Below are 14,521 nucleotides of genomic sequence, written 5' to 3'. Positions count from 1 at the left end.
AGCTCCAGCTTCTTAGCGGAGGTAGCAGAATGTTACTGTGGTCAAATTCGCTGCTGACCACTGAAATAATTGAAACGGAGTGGCGATTTGGTTATGAATTGGACGTTGAAGACTGGCTCTGGCTGCCTGTCGTTTTATTGTTCCTTCAATTCCGTCACACGTCCCTTTCCATGAGAAGTAGCAAAGAAGTGCCACTCTGCCTTTATGCCAAACTCTTCTTCATGGTAATCCAGATTGATAAAGTTCTTTCTGTTTTTATATTGAGAAGGAGCACCGTCACTGAAATAGAATATTTTCTACACCTACCTATGATAAATAACTAACGGATGTACCGTTGCCTGATTGTTGTTCCAATGGAAACCAGGTGGACTGCAAATGATTCTCAGTAAGATTTTATAGGTAGGCATATTTCTCCGCTTTTGGTTAGCTCTGGGAGTTTTGCATCATCTATCATTCTGCTTCTCAGTCCACTTTTTCCTTCCCCTCAAGCCCAAGGAGGTTTCAAGAGACACGGAATGACCTATAAATACAGCCCTGTTAGTTGTGTTGCCTGAAGTACTGTAGGTGCTTCGGGAAAGCAGATTTACAGTCTAAACCCCTGATGAGTCGGCAACTTCTCTGCTTTTGGTGTGCAGCGGAACGATCTAGTCTGAAGACGAAAGCTTCGAATCACGACATATGGAAAAACGTAGGCTAAATAAACAAAGCTATTTATTTTTGTGATTCCGCCGACTTAGCTCTGTGATAACGCATTTGTCTCCAGACTAGCCGGCGCGGGTTCCATTTCCGGCGGGTCAGAAAGTTTCCTCTGAAATGTGTACCTCCGGACTAGGGGAGATGACGTTGTACAACTTTCTACCACTAGACCAGTCGTCGTTAACGTATGTGTCATATGAAACGCAGCCCGCCTTGCAAGACGATCGGTGGTAGAAAGCAGTAGGCTGGGGTTAGGAGAGGACTGAACCTCGGCCGTATAATCTGGAAATAATTAGGCCTAACCGAACTACGGTGAAATCTGGTTCTCCATCATAAGTTGCAATTTCTAATTGCTCAATGTGGATCCGTCAATCATAAGCGCTCTTTACATTTAACGGGTTTCATTCTTGAAAAAATTGCTCACATATATATTTATGTCGAGCCGAACATTGAACTAAACTTAGCACAAAATGATCTAAGGAGTATATATTTTGAATTGTATTGAATTTTTGGAAATGTTTAAATCTGAGCAATTTTCCCCTCATTTAGGCTTCTTTGCAAAGTTTCAAAATGTTATAATTCGGCAACGCTTTTTCTTAATCAGTATTAATATTGTAGAAAATTACATGTGACAATGGAGTTTTGTGTAATGCCTCTTTAATGGTGGTAATATGAAACCCTTTAAGTAGTATAGAACATAAACGTATTAAATTTTCTTCCTGTGCACAAGAAAATAATTTCTCTTCCCATTCTTCTACAATTATTGGTTTTGATGCACTCTTTACGTTCAAAACAGACATGCTGATCGCCAGTTACAACTACTTGTCTATCCCGCAAAAGTCTGACATAAACTGCCGCTTGCCGACCGCTGCACTAGACTGTGCACCAATAAGCCTGGCTTAAATCCCAAACCTCTCAGCAGCGCATACGTCGAGAAGGCTACTGTTGATAGTAATTCGTCCGTCGCACGGGGACGTTAAGTCTGGCGGCCTTGATGCTATTCGACAGGAGTAGGCTACGTGCCGGTACCAGTTTTCCCTTCTCTTTTCCTCAATTCCATCACCATCATCACTCATTCCCTACACTTCAATAACATGAACACTTACATTATACCCTAGTACACAACAAAATTGTCCACAGTTACACATCATACATAGCGTGGCCCGCCGAAGTGGTGTACAATTTGAAAATTGATCACAGTCCTGCCATCTATGCGCAATATGTGGAACCTGAATCACGCAAGTGAAGTGGATAGGCATTGGATACACACACATTTCGTTATTGTGTACCTTTTATTTACATATTATGTTTAAAATAACTACCCAGCTGTTTTGCACAAAGCACTAAACGCCTTATAACGTTTTCTTGCACCCTCGACAGCATGAAGGGAGAGACATTTTCACTTGTTTCCCTAATTCTTACCACAATATTATCCCTGCTTTCGAGTAGAGTTCCGTAAATATTATAACCCATTTTTCCCCACAAAAAGAAATTCATGGACGTGAAATCCGGCGATCTTGGTGGCCACTCATGTAAGGGAATATTAAGACAAATCCACCGCCAATGTTAGTTTATATTTAAAAAGTTTGAACGGGTGGTCTTGTACCGTGAGCTGGATGACCATCTAGTTGGAAGATAATACTCGGTCATATATTAAGAGAGGCATAATCGAGTAACACACCAAAAGGCTGGGTAAGAAAGGCCGAATACAGTGGGCCGTTACTGTTTTCATCGATAAAATAGGCTCAATAATCTGGTCGTTTATATCTCTCGTAACAGTGATGGAAATACTGCAAATCCAACCAAAAAGCCAGAAACTCAACACACTAGAACAATATGAAATATAGAGACACACGAAAACACACCCCAACGATATTCTCAACACACAACTCAATTTCAAAACACATACACTCTTTGACTCTACACTACGAACGCACCCTCACAGGAAACAACAAGAGGCGCCAAGACCAACAACGACCAGTTCTGAAGATGACCCATAATAGGTCGAAACATGTAAACAAGGTACGTTAAAATTTAACACTATAAAGTCTCATCATACATATTCCGAAGTGATACAGTGTTAAAAGTTGTGTAATGAAGATGTAAAATACAGTTAATTTGGAAGAAAAGGCCTTTTCAAGAAATTTCATTACTGTTTCAGACCTTGAAAATCATACTTGAGACACGGGCCATAGCTTGCAACTTTGTATAGTGGTAACTTAGTAGGAGAGAGAGACAGGGGTAAAATCAACTTCTTTCTTGCAGCCCAATGTAGTCTGGCTTGAGCTTTCTCAGTGATGAGACTGATTTAAGGAACGTTCTTACAAAATTAATTGAAAGTGCAAGACTCACCCTGATCGATTTTACGACATTTGTGGTAAAGTCACTATGCCAATCGATAGTTTAAAATCACTCCATTTGCAAGGAAAATGCACGAATATCATGCCTACTTTGGTGCCAAAATTGGTGATCAGGACAAACCTTTCGTATCTCGTGTGTGCTGCACTTTCTTCAACGCATCTGGGAAGCAAGAGTAGTCTGAAACCAGGTTCACACAACGCTCTGTCAGGAGCTCTCGTGGATCCTAAAAAATTATACTTTCGCCACTGCACATCAAATGTGGCCTAATGAAAAATTTTGTCAAGACACTCAACAAAGAAAAAAAGAGCTCTTGCTTTCCTAGGTCAGAATTTTCTACATGTCAATGAGGTCAAACAAATAGCAGGTAGCCTATTTTTGATGGCCTTCAAATCAGGGAGCTTATGAATGGTGCTTAATTCAATGATCATAAAAAGAATAAAGAGAGTAATGCCTGGCGAGCGCTTTCACAGAGACATTCGAGTGAAGAAATACAGGAACCAGAATCGTTGGGATGTGAACATGCTTGCAGACTATTGCTAGCAGGTTACCTCAAGAGGGATGTTCCAGATGCAAAACACGCACGAGAGTCCTTGAAAAGGTCCTTCCTTACACAATAATGGTGTTCGTGTTTCTTTCTATATACATATTAAACTATTCACGCAAATTTAAGTCAGACTCGAAACCATAATTAGTATACATGCGTGCGTGTATAACATTTTATTCAGGTGCATTTTAAAATCATAGATTGCATGTATCTCAATTCGCCATATTGACGTATACGCCCTTTTTCCGGGAAACCCCTCAATTGGTCATATATGCACGGCATAACATTAACCTAAACTAGCCAAACCTAACCAGTTACAGATTCGTACATGCAAGGTGTTTCCATCATATCTTTAAAATTACCCTTTTTTCTTGTTAATTTTTATTTTTATATTATATATACACTTTACTGAAAATGTAACGAAGGAATTATATAAACATATGGAAAAAAACTCGATAATTTAATTATCACAAAAGATAATTTATTCAACAATAATACTTACTTACTTATTGGCTTTTAAGGAACCCGGAGGTTCATTGCCGCCCTCACATAAGCCCGCCATTGATCCCTATCCTGAGCAAGATTAATCCAGTCTCTACCATCATATCCCAACTCCCTCAAATACATTTTAATATTATCTTCCCATCTACGTCTAGGTCTCCCCAAAGGTCTTTTTCCCGCCGGCCTCCCAACTAACACTCTATATGCATTTCTGGATTCGCCCATACGTGCTACATGCCCTGCCCATCTCAAGCAATTATTTGAAGGATTCGTAACAAGCTGTTTTTTTACGGTGATGGGTTGTTAGCCCTTCGTCCAACCCCCAAGCTGGAGGACCACCCCTTATCGGCTGTCCACGACTGCTTATTCAATATATTCGCAGCTACCCTCCATATCTGGAGGCCGTTCTCCTCTATCCGCAACCTGAGGACGCGCCATGCCGTGGTGATAGGGACCCACAATACATATTCAATAATAATAATAATAATAATAATAATAAAATTAATAATAATAGTAAAAATAAGAAGGAAATTCAATACGTAGGCCTACGTGTAATCACCTACGCGGCACATGAGAAATGTCATGAAATCACTCCAACAAACTATGAAAGGCACCTGTGTCCACCTTTCCGACCAAATTCTGTCCTTACCTATAATTAAATGAAGAATAGACCAGCGGTGGGTTTGCTACGCGGTAATAAAATAAATATTCGCACATACTGTGCTGTCTTTCCACAGCTGTAAACCTATAAAAAGCATATTCCACAATGCGATTACATTTTGCGCAAAGCTAGTGCGTTTTGCGTAATAATTCATGGCCGCAATTTAGACAAAGCTAGCAAACATGTCACTGTGGACACGAAAAAGACTTTTCCATAGCATGCAATACTCATACTTCCAACTTGGATATTTGTAAGTTCTTCGGTGCAGGAATCTCTGACAGGTTAGATTACATTAGCTTAGTTTAGGCTTTTCGTATGCCTCGTATATATGAATGTGTGATAGGTTAGGTTGGGTTAGTTTAGGTATTTTGTATGCCCTGTATATACTAAGTGAAGTATAATGTGCGTTTAAGTGTTCTACCTCTTTATTTCACGTGTTAATTAATCACTTTTAGGTTATCTGTACCGATCAATACTGTTTACCTACTTTCTAATGATTTCAAGTCAACTGTCGTCCTACACTAATTGTTTACATTCCAAAATACCTTCCCACGGAAAATTGAATCACTGATTGGAAAAGGGAAGAATGTCCATGCACCTATGTTTTGAGAAAACTAAGAAAAACTTATTAACACTTACAATATTGTTCCTACAGCTTTGTGATGCATTACAAACTTGTAGAACTACGTTCCCTGAACTGTATCGTGCGTCGTTTCTGTGCATTCGACAAATATGTTTGAATCCAACCTCTTTTGAAGTTGATGGACATTCTTCCTTCGGGTTTGGTTTGGTTTGGTTTGGTTTGGTTTGGCTTGGTTTGGTTTGGCTTGGTTGGGTTTGGCTTGGTTTGGGTTGGCTTGGTTTGGGTTGGCTGGCTGGCAGGTTGGTTTGTTGGCTGGTCGGTTGGTTTTGGTTGGTTGGTTTTGGTTGGTTGGTTGGTTTTGGTTGGTTGCTTTTGGTTGGTTGGTTTTCGTTGGTTGGTTTTGGTTGGTTGGTTGGTTTTGGTTGGTTGGTTGGTTTTGGTTGGTTGGTTGGTTGCTTGGTTTTGGTTGGTTGGTTGGTTTTGGTTGGTTGGTTGGTTTTGGTTGGTTGGTTGGTTGGTTGGTTTTGGTTGGTTGATTGGGTTTGGTAAGTTCGTTGGTTGGTTTTGGTTGGTTGGTTGGTTGGTTGGTTGGTTGGATGGTTTTGGTTGGCTGGTTGCTTGATGGGTTGGTTGGTTCGTTGGTTGGTTTTGGTTATGTTTGGTTGGTTGGTTGGTTGGTTTTGGTTTTGGATGGTTGGTTGGTTGGTTTTGGTTGGTTGGTTGATTTTGGTTTTGGTTCGTTGGTTGGTTGGTTTTGGGTGGTTGGTTGGTTTTGGTTTTGGTTGGTTGGTTGGTTTTGGTTTGGTTGGTTGGTTGGTTTTGGTTTTGGATTTGGTTGGTTGGTTGGTTGGTTTTGGTTTTGGTTGGTTGGTTTTGGTTGGTTGGTTTTGCTTTTGGTTGGTTGGTTGGTTTTGGTTTTGGTTGGTTGGTTGGTTTTGGTATTGGTTGGTGGCTTGGTTTTGGTTTTGGTTGGTTGGTTGATTTTTTTTGGTTGGTTGGTTGGTTTTGGTTTTGGTTGGTTGGTTGGTTTTGGTTTTGGTTGGTTGGTTTTGGTTTTGGTTGGATGGTTGGTTTTGGTTTTGGTTGGTTGGTTGGTGGGTTTTGGTTTGTTGGTTGGTTTTGGTCGGTTAGTTGGTTTTGGTTGATTGGTTGGTTGGTTGGTTTTGGTTGGTTGGTTGGTTGATTGTGGTTTGTTGATTGGTTGGTTTTGGTTGGTTGATTCTTGTTGGTTGATTGGTTGGTTTTGGTTGGTTGGTTGGTTGGTTGGTTTTGGTTGGTTGGTTACTTTTGGTTGGTTAGTTGGTTGGTTTTGGTTGGTTGGTTGGTTGGTTTTGGTAGGTTGGTTGGTTTTGGTTGGTTGGTTGGTTTTGGTTAGTTGGTTGGTTTTGGTTGGTTGGTTGGATTTGGTTGGTTGGTTGGTTGGTTGGTTTTGGTTGGTTGGTTGGTTTTGGTTGGCTGGTTTTGGTTGGTTGGTTGGTTCTGGTTAGTTGGTTGGTTTTGATTGGTTAGTTGGTTTTGGGTGGATGGTAGGTTGGTTTCGGTTGGTTCGTTCGTTTTGGTTGGTTGGTTGGTTATGGTTGGTTGCTTGGTTGCTTGGTTTTGGTTGGTTGGTTGGTTTTGGATGGTTGGTTGGTTGGTTTTGGTTGGTTGGTTGGTTGGTGTTGGTTGGTTGGTTGGTTTTGGTTGATTGGTTGGTTGGTTGGTTTTGGTTGGTTGGTTGTTTGGTTTTGGTTGGTTGGTTTTGGTTGGTTGGTTGGTTGGTTCGTTGGTTTTGGTTGGTTGGTTGTTTGGTTTTGGTTGGTTGGTTGGTGGGTTGGTTGTTTTTGGTTTGTTTGTTGGTTGGTTGGTTGGTTTTGGTTGGTTGGTTGCTTTTGGTAGATTGTTTGGTCTTGGTTGGTTTTGGTTGATTGGTTGGATTTGGTTGGTTTGGGTTGGTTGGTTGGTTTTCGTTGGTTATGGTTGGTTAGTTGGTTTTGGTTGGTTGGTTGGATGGTTGGTTGGATGGTTGGTTGGTTGGTTGGTTCTGGTTGGTAGGTTGGATTTCGTTGATTGTTTGGTTGGTTGGGTAATTGGTTGGTTGGTTGGTTTCGGTTGGTTGGTTTTGGTTGGTTGGTTGGTTTTGGGTGGTTGGTTTTGTTTGGTATGTTGGTTTTGGTTCGTTGGTTGGTTTTGGTCGGTTGGTTGGTTTTGGTTGGTTGGTTGGTTTTGGTTGGTTGGTTGGTTTTGGTTGGTAGGTTGGTTTTGGTTGGTTGTTTGGTTGGTTTTGGTTGGTTGGTTGGTTTTGGTTGGTTGGTTTTGGTTGGTTGCTTGGTTTTGGTTTTGGTTGGTTGGTTGGTTTTGGTTGATTGGTTGATTTGGTTTTCGTTGGTTGGTTGGTTGGTTTTGGTTGGTTGGTTGGTTTTGGTTTTGGTTCGTTGCTTGGTTGGTTCTGGTTGGTTCGTTGGATTTGGGTTTGGTTGGTTCGTTGGTTGGTTTTGGTTGATTGGTTAGTTTTGGTTTTCGTTGGTTGGTTGGTTGGTTTTGGTTGCTTGGTTGGTTGGTTGGTTATGGTTGTTTGGTTGGTTTTGGTTGGTTGGTTTGTTGGTTTTGGTTTGTTAGTTGGTTCGTTGGATTTGATTGGTTGCTTGGTTGGTTTTGGTTGGTTGGTTGGTTGGATTGTTTTGGTTGGTAGGTTGGGTGGTTTTGGTTGGTAGGTTGGTTTTGGTTGGTTGGTTGGTTATGGTTGGTAGGTTGGTTCCTTGGTTTTGGTTGGTTGGTTGGTTCGTTATTTTTGGTTGGTTGTTTGGTTGGTTGGTAGGTTTTGGTTGGTTGGTTGGTTTTGGTTGGTTTGTTGGTTTTGGTTGGTTGGTTTTGGTTGGTTTTGGTTGGTTGGTTGTTTGTTTTTGGCTGGTTTGTTGGTTTTGGTTGGTTGGACTTGGTTGGTTGTTTGGTTTTGGTTGGTTGGTTGGTTTTGGTTGGGTGGTTGGTGTTGATTTGTTGGTTGGTTGGTTTTGGTTGGTTGGTTGGTTTTGGTTGTTTGGTTGGTTTTCGTTGGTTGGTTGGTTGGTTTTGGTGGGTTGGTTGGTTTAGGTTGGTTTTGGTTGGTTGTTTGGTTTTGGTTGGTTGGTTGGATTTGGTTGGTTTGGGTTGGTTGGTAGGTTTTCGTTGGTTTTGTTTGGTTAGTTGGTTTTGGGTGGTTGGTTGGTTGGATGGTTGGTTGGTTGGTTTTGGTTGGTTGGTTGGTTTTGGTTGGTTGGTTGGTTGCTTGCTTTTGGTGCTTGGTTGGTTGGTTTTGGTTGGTTGGTTGGTTGGTTTTGGTTGGTTGGTTGGTTTTGGTTACTTGGTTGGTTGGTTGCTTGGTTTTGGTAGGTTAATTGGTTGGTTTTGGTTGGTTCGTTGGTTGTTTGGTTGGTTTTGGTTGGTTGGTTGGTTTTGGTTGGTTGGTTGGTTTTAGTTGGTTGGTTTTTGTTGGTTGGTTGGTTTTGGTTGGTTGGTTGGTTTTGGTTTTCGTCGGTGGGTTGGTTGGTTTTGGTTAGTTGGTTGATTTTGGTTTTGGTTGGTTGGGTGGTTAGTTTTGGTTGGTTGGTTTTGATTTTGGTTGGTTGGTTGGTTGGTTTTGGTTTTGGTTGGTTGGTTGGTTTTGGTTTTTGTTGGTTGGTTTTGGTTGGTTGGTTGGTTTTGATTTTGGTTGGTTGGTTGATTTTGGTTTTGGTTGGTTGGTTGGTTTTCAGTTTGGTTGGTTGGTTGGTTGGTTTTGGTTTTGGTTGGTTGGTTGGTTGGTTTTGGTTGGTTGGTTGGTTTTGGTTGGTTGGTTGGTTTTGGTTGCCCTGTACAGCAGACATACTCAAGGCTGCGCTTTCTTTCTCTCCTTTGTCACTTAATGTTGTTCACGTGAATGCACAAAGTCTGTTGTGTCATTTTGACGAATTTTCTTCTATCTTCTCACCTTTAGACATTCACGTTATTCTTATCTCCGAATCTTGGTTACATCCTAATCTTCCTTCCACTCTCGTAAACCTTCCAGGCTATACGCTTTGCCGTAATGACAGAGAGGGCAAGAGGGGCGGAGGGGTGGCTGGTTATATTAGATCCGATTTGCGACCTACAATTATTCATAATTCTCCAAGCCAGTACTCTGCCAAACCCGAGTTCATGCTCATTGAAATTTGCACCTTATTCACAAAATGTCTAGTGTGTGTCGTATATAAACCCCCACATATATATGACGTAGATGATTTCGAAACCGCCTTACTAAACGTAACGCCGCAATATGAGAACGTTATAATCATGGGTGACTTCAATTCAAACTTACTTGACTCACATTCTAGTACGACTAAAAGACTTCAATCATTCTTTCAGTGCCTTGATATGGTAATCCTACCCCTAGCTCCCACACATCATACGGAAGGTACAGACACATTACTGGACTTGATAATTACTAACAATGCCGACAAAATACTGACGCATGGACAGTTGCCTGCACCAGGACTATCAGGGCATGATATCATTTATCTATCATTTAATCTGCAGTGTCCTAAATCGGATCCCAAAGTAATTACTTGCAGGGATATCAAAAGAATAGATGATATTGCACTGAAAGAAGACGCTGCACAACTTCCATGGCACATGATCTGGACATTACGAACAGTAGACGAGAAGGTAGATTTATTCAATACGTTAATACTTCAACTTTATGACAAACACGCACCATTAAAGACCAAACGTACCAGAAGAAACCCAGCCCCTTGGATGACGACTGAAATACGTAGCCTGATGTCCGTACGCGACTTAGCTTATAGAGAATACACCGGCAACAAAAACGACGAATATTTTAACTCCTATAAACACCTAAGAAATAGAACGACTCAACTAATAAGAAACGCTAAACTGAAATACTCCTACAAAACTTATAGAACCCAACACAACCCCTTCCGAATTATGGAAAAATCTTAAGGTTATTGGACGTGGAAGGACTAGTGAACAAGCAGACATTCCCATTCCACTTGACCGCTTGAACGAACACTTTGTAAAGGACCCGAGCTTGAACGACACAACGAAACAAGACACAGTTTTGCCTGACTCAGTTCCCCCAACTCGAGACAAATTCTATTTTACCGACGTCACTCCCATTGATGTAATGAAAGCCATCCGACGCATCAAGACAAAAGCCCAAGGGCCAGACAACATTAGCATAATACTTATACAGAAAATACAAGAGATAGTAATACCTACGATTGCACATATATTCAATAGTTCCTTAATCACTTCAACTTTCCCTAAAATATGGAAGCAAGCTTTCGTTCTTCCTCTTCCAAAAGTCAAAGTTCCCACCGACCCGAACGACTATAGACCAATCAGTATCCTGCCAGCCATTTCAAAAGCACTGGAAAGAATCGTACACAGACAAATTACTAACTACATGAACGAACACAAACTATTCGACGAGTATCAGTCAGGTTTCAGAGCTGGACACAACACAAGCACTGCTCTACTTAAAGTGACCGAAGACATTCGTGAAGCAATCGACTCTAATAAAGTAACAATACTAACACTTCTTGACCTTAGCAAAGCTTTCAACTCTGTAAATTTTGACCTGCTCACCCATAAATTGAGAAATATGTATTTGTCAGAGACTGCTGTGAGTTGGTTCGAATCCTACTTACGGGAAAGACAACAATGTGTTGTATCCGGGAATCGAAGATCCTCCTGGCTTGACATAACATCAGGTATACCACAGGGGTCGGTACTCGGACCATTGTTGTTCACAATATATGTCAATGATATTACATCTCTTGTAAGGCATTGTAACTATCACTTGTATGCTGACGACCTTCAATGCTACATCTCTTCCCGCTTAGACCGAGTAAATGACGCTATAGATCAATTGAGCGAAGACATTGACTCGATTGTGACATGGACAAAGAAACTCTGTCTTAAAATCAATCCTGGAAAGACACAAGCAATTATATTAGGACACAAACGGCAAACCGACGCTGCAAAACACCTCGACATTTCCCCTGTTAAAGTAAGTACAGTGCATATCCCTTTCAGTTCTTCAGTAAAAAATCTTGGCATTCACATGGATAATAATCTCAACTGGGACATGCAAATCACAGAAACCTGCAGAAAAGTATATTCTATTATCCATGTGCTAAAAAGGATAAATGTTCATCTCCGCTCTTGCTTAAAAAAGTCCCTTGTGCAGACACTTGCATTTCCCTATTTCGACTATGCGGACATTTTACTGACTGACCTCTCCAGCGACAACAAAATGAAACTTCAACGTGCTCATAATTTGTGTGACGTTTTGTAAGCAATGTTCGTAAATATGATCATATTACCCCATCCCTGGAAGCAATAGGTTGGCTTAAACTAGATAAGAAAAGAAATTTACATTCACTTCTCTTTCTCTTCGAAATCTTGAACTCTTCTATTCCTTCGTACCTGTCGTCTCGCTTCACTTACATTTCTTCCCACCATAATCTGAACACACGCTCTCGTCATGAAACAATACTAACAATACCATCCCATCGCACCTCCTAATACTCATCTTCTTTCACAATAGCCCTGCCAAGACTCTGGAATTCGCTCCCTGCTAGCATCAGGGACTGTCGAAATAAAATTGAATTCAAACGAAAACTTACTAGGCACTTGGTCAGTAATTGATTACTTGTAAATAGTTTCTTTAATCTATGACAAAATATTTCAATATTCAGTAACTTCATCACTATACAATTTTGTTATTCTAGATTTAATTTGTAATTCAGTAAATATAAAATATTCTTTGTTTCTCTATGATAAATTATCTAGCTTTAATTATTCAGGTAATCTTTTCGTACTTTGATTTTATTGTAATTGTAAATTTAATACTAACTGTAATATTATTTGTAATTGTAATTGTAAATTTAATACTAATTGCAATTTTATTGTTGATATTGTAGTTGGAATCTCCTGGTAGAGGGGCAGAGAAGGCCTGACGGCCTTATCTCTACCAGGTTAAATAAATAAATACTAAATACTAAATACTTGGTTATGGTTGTTTGTTTGGTTGGTTTTGGTTGGTTGGTTGGTTGGATGGTTTTCGTTGGTTGGTTGGTTTTGGTTGGTTGGTTGGTTTTGGTTGGATGGTTAGATGTTATTGGTTGGTTAGTTTTTCTTGGTTGTTTGGTTGGTTTTGGTTGGTTGGTTGGTTGGTTTTGGTTGGTTGGTTGGTTGGTTTTGGTTGGTTGGTTGGTTTTGGTCGGTTGGTTGGTTGGTTGGTTTTGGTTGGTTGGTTGGTTGGTTTTGGTTGTTTGGTTGGTTGCTTGGGTTTGGTTTTTTGGTTGGTTGGTTTTGGTTGGTTGGTTGGTTTTTGTTGGTTGGCTGGTTGGTTTTGGTTTGTTGGTTGATTGGTTTTGGTTGGTTGGTTGGTTTTGGTAGGTTGGTTGGTTGGTTGGACTTGGTTGGTAGGTTGGTTGGTTCTGGTTGGTTGGTTGGTTTTGGTCGGTTGGTTGGTTGGTTTTGGTTGGTTGGTTGGTTTTGGTTGTTTGGTTGGTTGGGTTTGGTTTTTTGGTTGGTTGGTGTTGGTTGGTTGGTTTAGGTTGCTTGGTTGGTTGGTTATGGTTGTTTGTTTGGTTGGTTTTGGTTGGTTTGTTGGATGGTTTTCGCTGGTTGGTTGGTTGGTTTTGGTTGGTTGGTTGGTTTTGGTTGGATGGTTAGATGGTATTGGTTGGTTAGTTTTTCTTGGTTGTTTGGTTGGTTTTGGTTGGTTGGTTGGTTGGTTTTGGTTGGTTGGTTGGTTTTGGTCGGTTGGTTGGTTGGTTGGTTTTGGTTGGTTGGTTGGTTGGTTTTGGTTGTGTTGGTTGGTTGGGTTGGTCGGTCGGTCGGTCGGGTTGGTTGGTTGGTGAGTTGGGTTGGTTGTGTTAGGTTGGTTGGGTTGGTTAAGTTGTGTTGTTTGTTTGGGTTGGTTGGGTTCGTTGGGTTGGTTGGTTGGATTGGTTGTGTTGGTTGGTTAGTTGGGTTAGTTGGTTGCTTGGTTGGGTTGATTGGGTGGGTTGGTTGGGTTGGTTGGGTTGATTGGGTTGGTTGGGTTGGTTGGTTTGGTTGGTTTTGTTGGTTGTGTTGATTGGTTTTGTAGGTTCAGTTGGTTGGGTTGGTTTGGTTGGTTGGGTTGGTTGGGTTCGTTTTTTGGTTTGGTTGATTTGGTTGGTTGAGTTTTTTTAATTGGTTTGATTGATTGGGTTGGGTTGGTGGGTTGGTTTGGTTGGCTTGATTTTGTTGGTTTGGTTGGTTTGGTTGGTTAGGTTGGTTGGTTTGATTGTGTTGGTTGGTTGGTTGGGTTTGTTTGTTTGGTTGGTTTGGTTGGCTGGGTTGGTTTTGTTGGTTGGGTTGGTTTTGTTGATTTGGTTGGTTGATTTGGTTTGGTTTGTTTGGTTTGGTTTGTTTGGTTGGTTGGGTTGGTTTGGTAGGTTGAGATTGTTTGCTTGGTTTGGTTGGTTTGGTGGGTTGGTTTGGTTGGTTTGGTTGGTTTGGATGTTTTTGATTGGTTTGGTTTGGTTGGCTTGGTTTGGTTGGTTGGTTTGGTTGGTTGGTTGATTTGGTTGGTTGGTTGGTTTAGGTTGGTTGTTTGGTTTTGGTTGGTTGGTTGGTTTTGGTTGGTTGGTTGGTTATGGTTGGATTGTTTGTTGGTTGGTTTTGGTTTTGGTTGGTTGGCTGGTTGGTTTGTTTAGGTTGGTTGGTTGGTTTTGGTTGGATGGTTGGCTGGTTTTGGTTGGTTCGTTGGTTTTTGATTTGGTTGGTTGGTTGGTTTTGGTTGGTTGGTTGGTTTTGGTTTTGGTAGGTTGGTTGGTTTGGTTTTTTTGTTGGTTGGTGTTGGTTTTGGTTGTTTGGTTGGTTTTGGTTTTGGATTGTTGGTTTTGGTTGGTTGGTTGGTTTGGTTTTGGTTGGTTGGTTGATTAGTTTTGGTTTGTTGGTCGGTTTTGGTTTTGGTTTGTTAGGTGGTTGGTTTTGGTTTTGGTTGGTTGGCTGGTTGGTTTTGGTTGGTTGGTTGGATGGTTTCGGTTGTTTGGTTGATTTGTTTTGGTTGCTTGGTTGGTTGGTTTTGGTTGGTTCGTTGGTTGGTTTTGGTTGGATGGATGGTTTTGGTTGGTTGGTTGGTTTTGGTTGGTTGGTTGGTTGGTTTTTTTGAATGGTTGGTTGGTTTTGGTTGGTTGGTTGG

The sequence above is a fragment of the Periplaneta americana genome, chromosome 15 (genome assembly GCF_040183065.1).
Source record: "Periplaneta americana isolate PAMFEO1 chromosome 15, P.americana_PAMFEO1_priV1, whole genome shotgun sequence".
NCBI lineage: Eukaryota > Metazoa > Arthropoda > Insecta > Blattodea > Blattidae > Periplaneta > Periplaneta americana.
Note: the sequence above shows the minus strand (reverse complement) of the source record.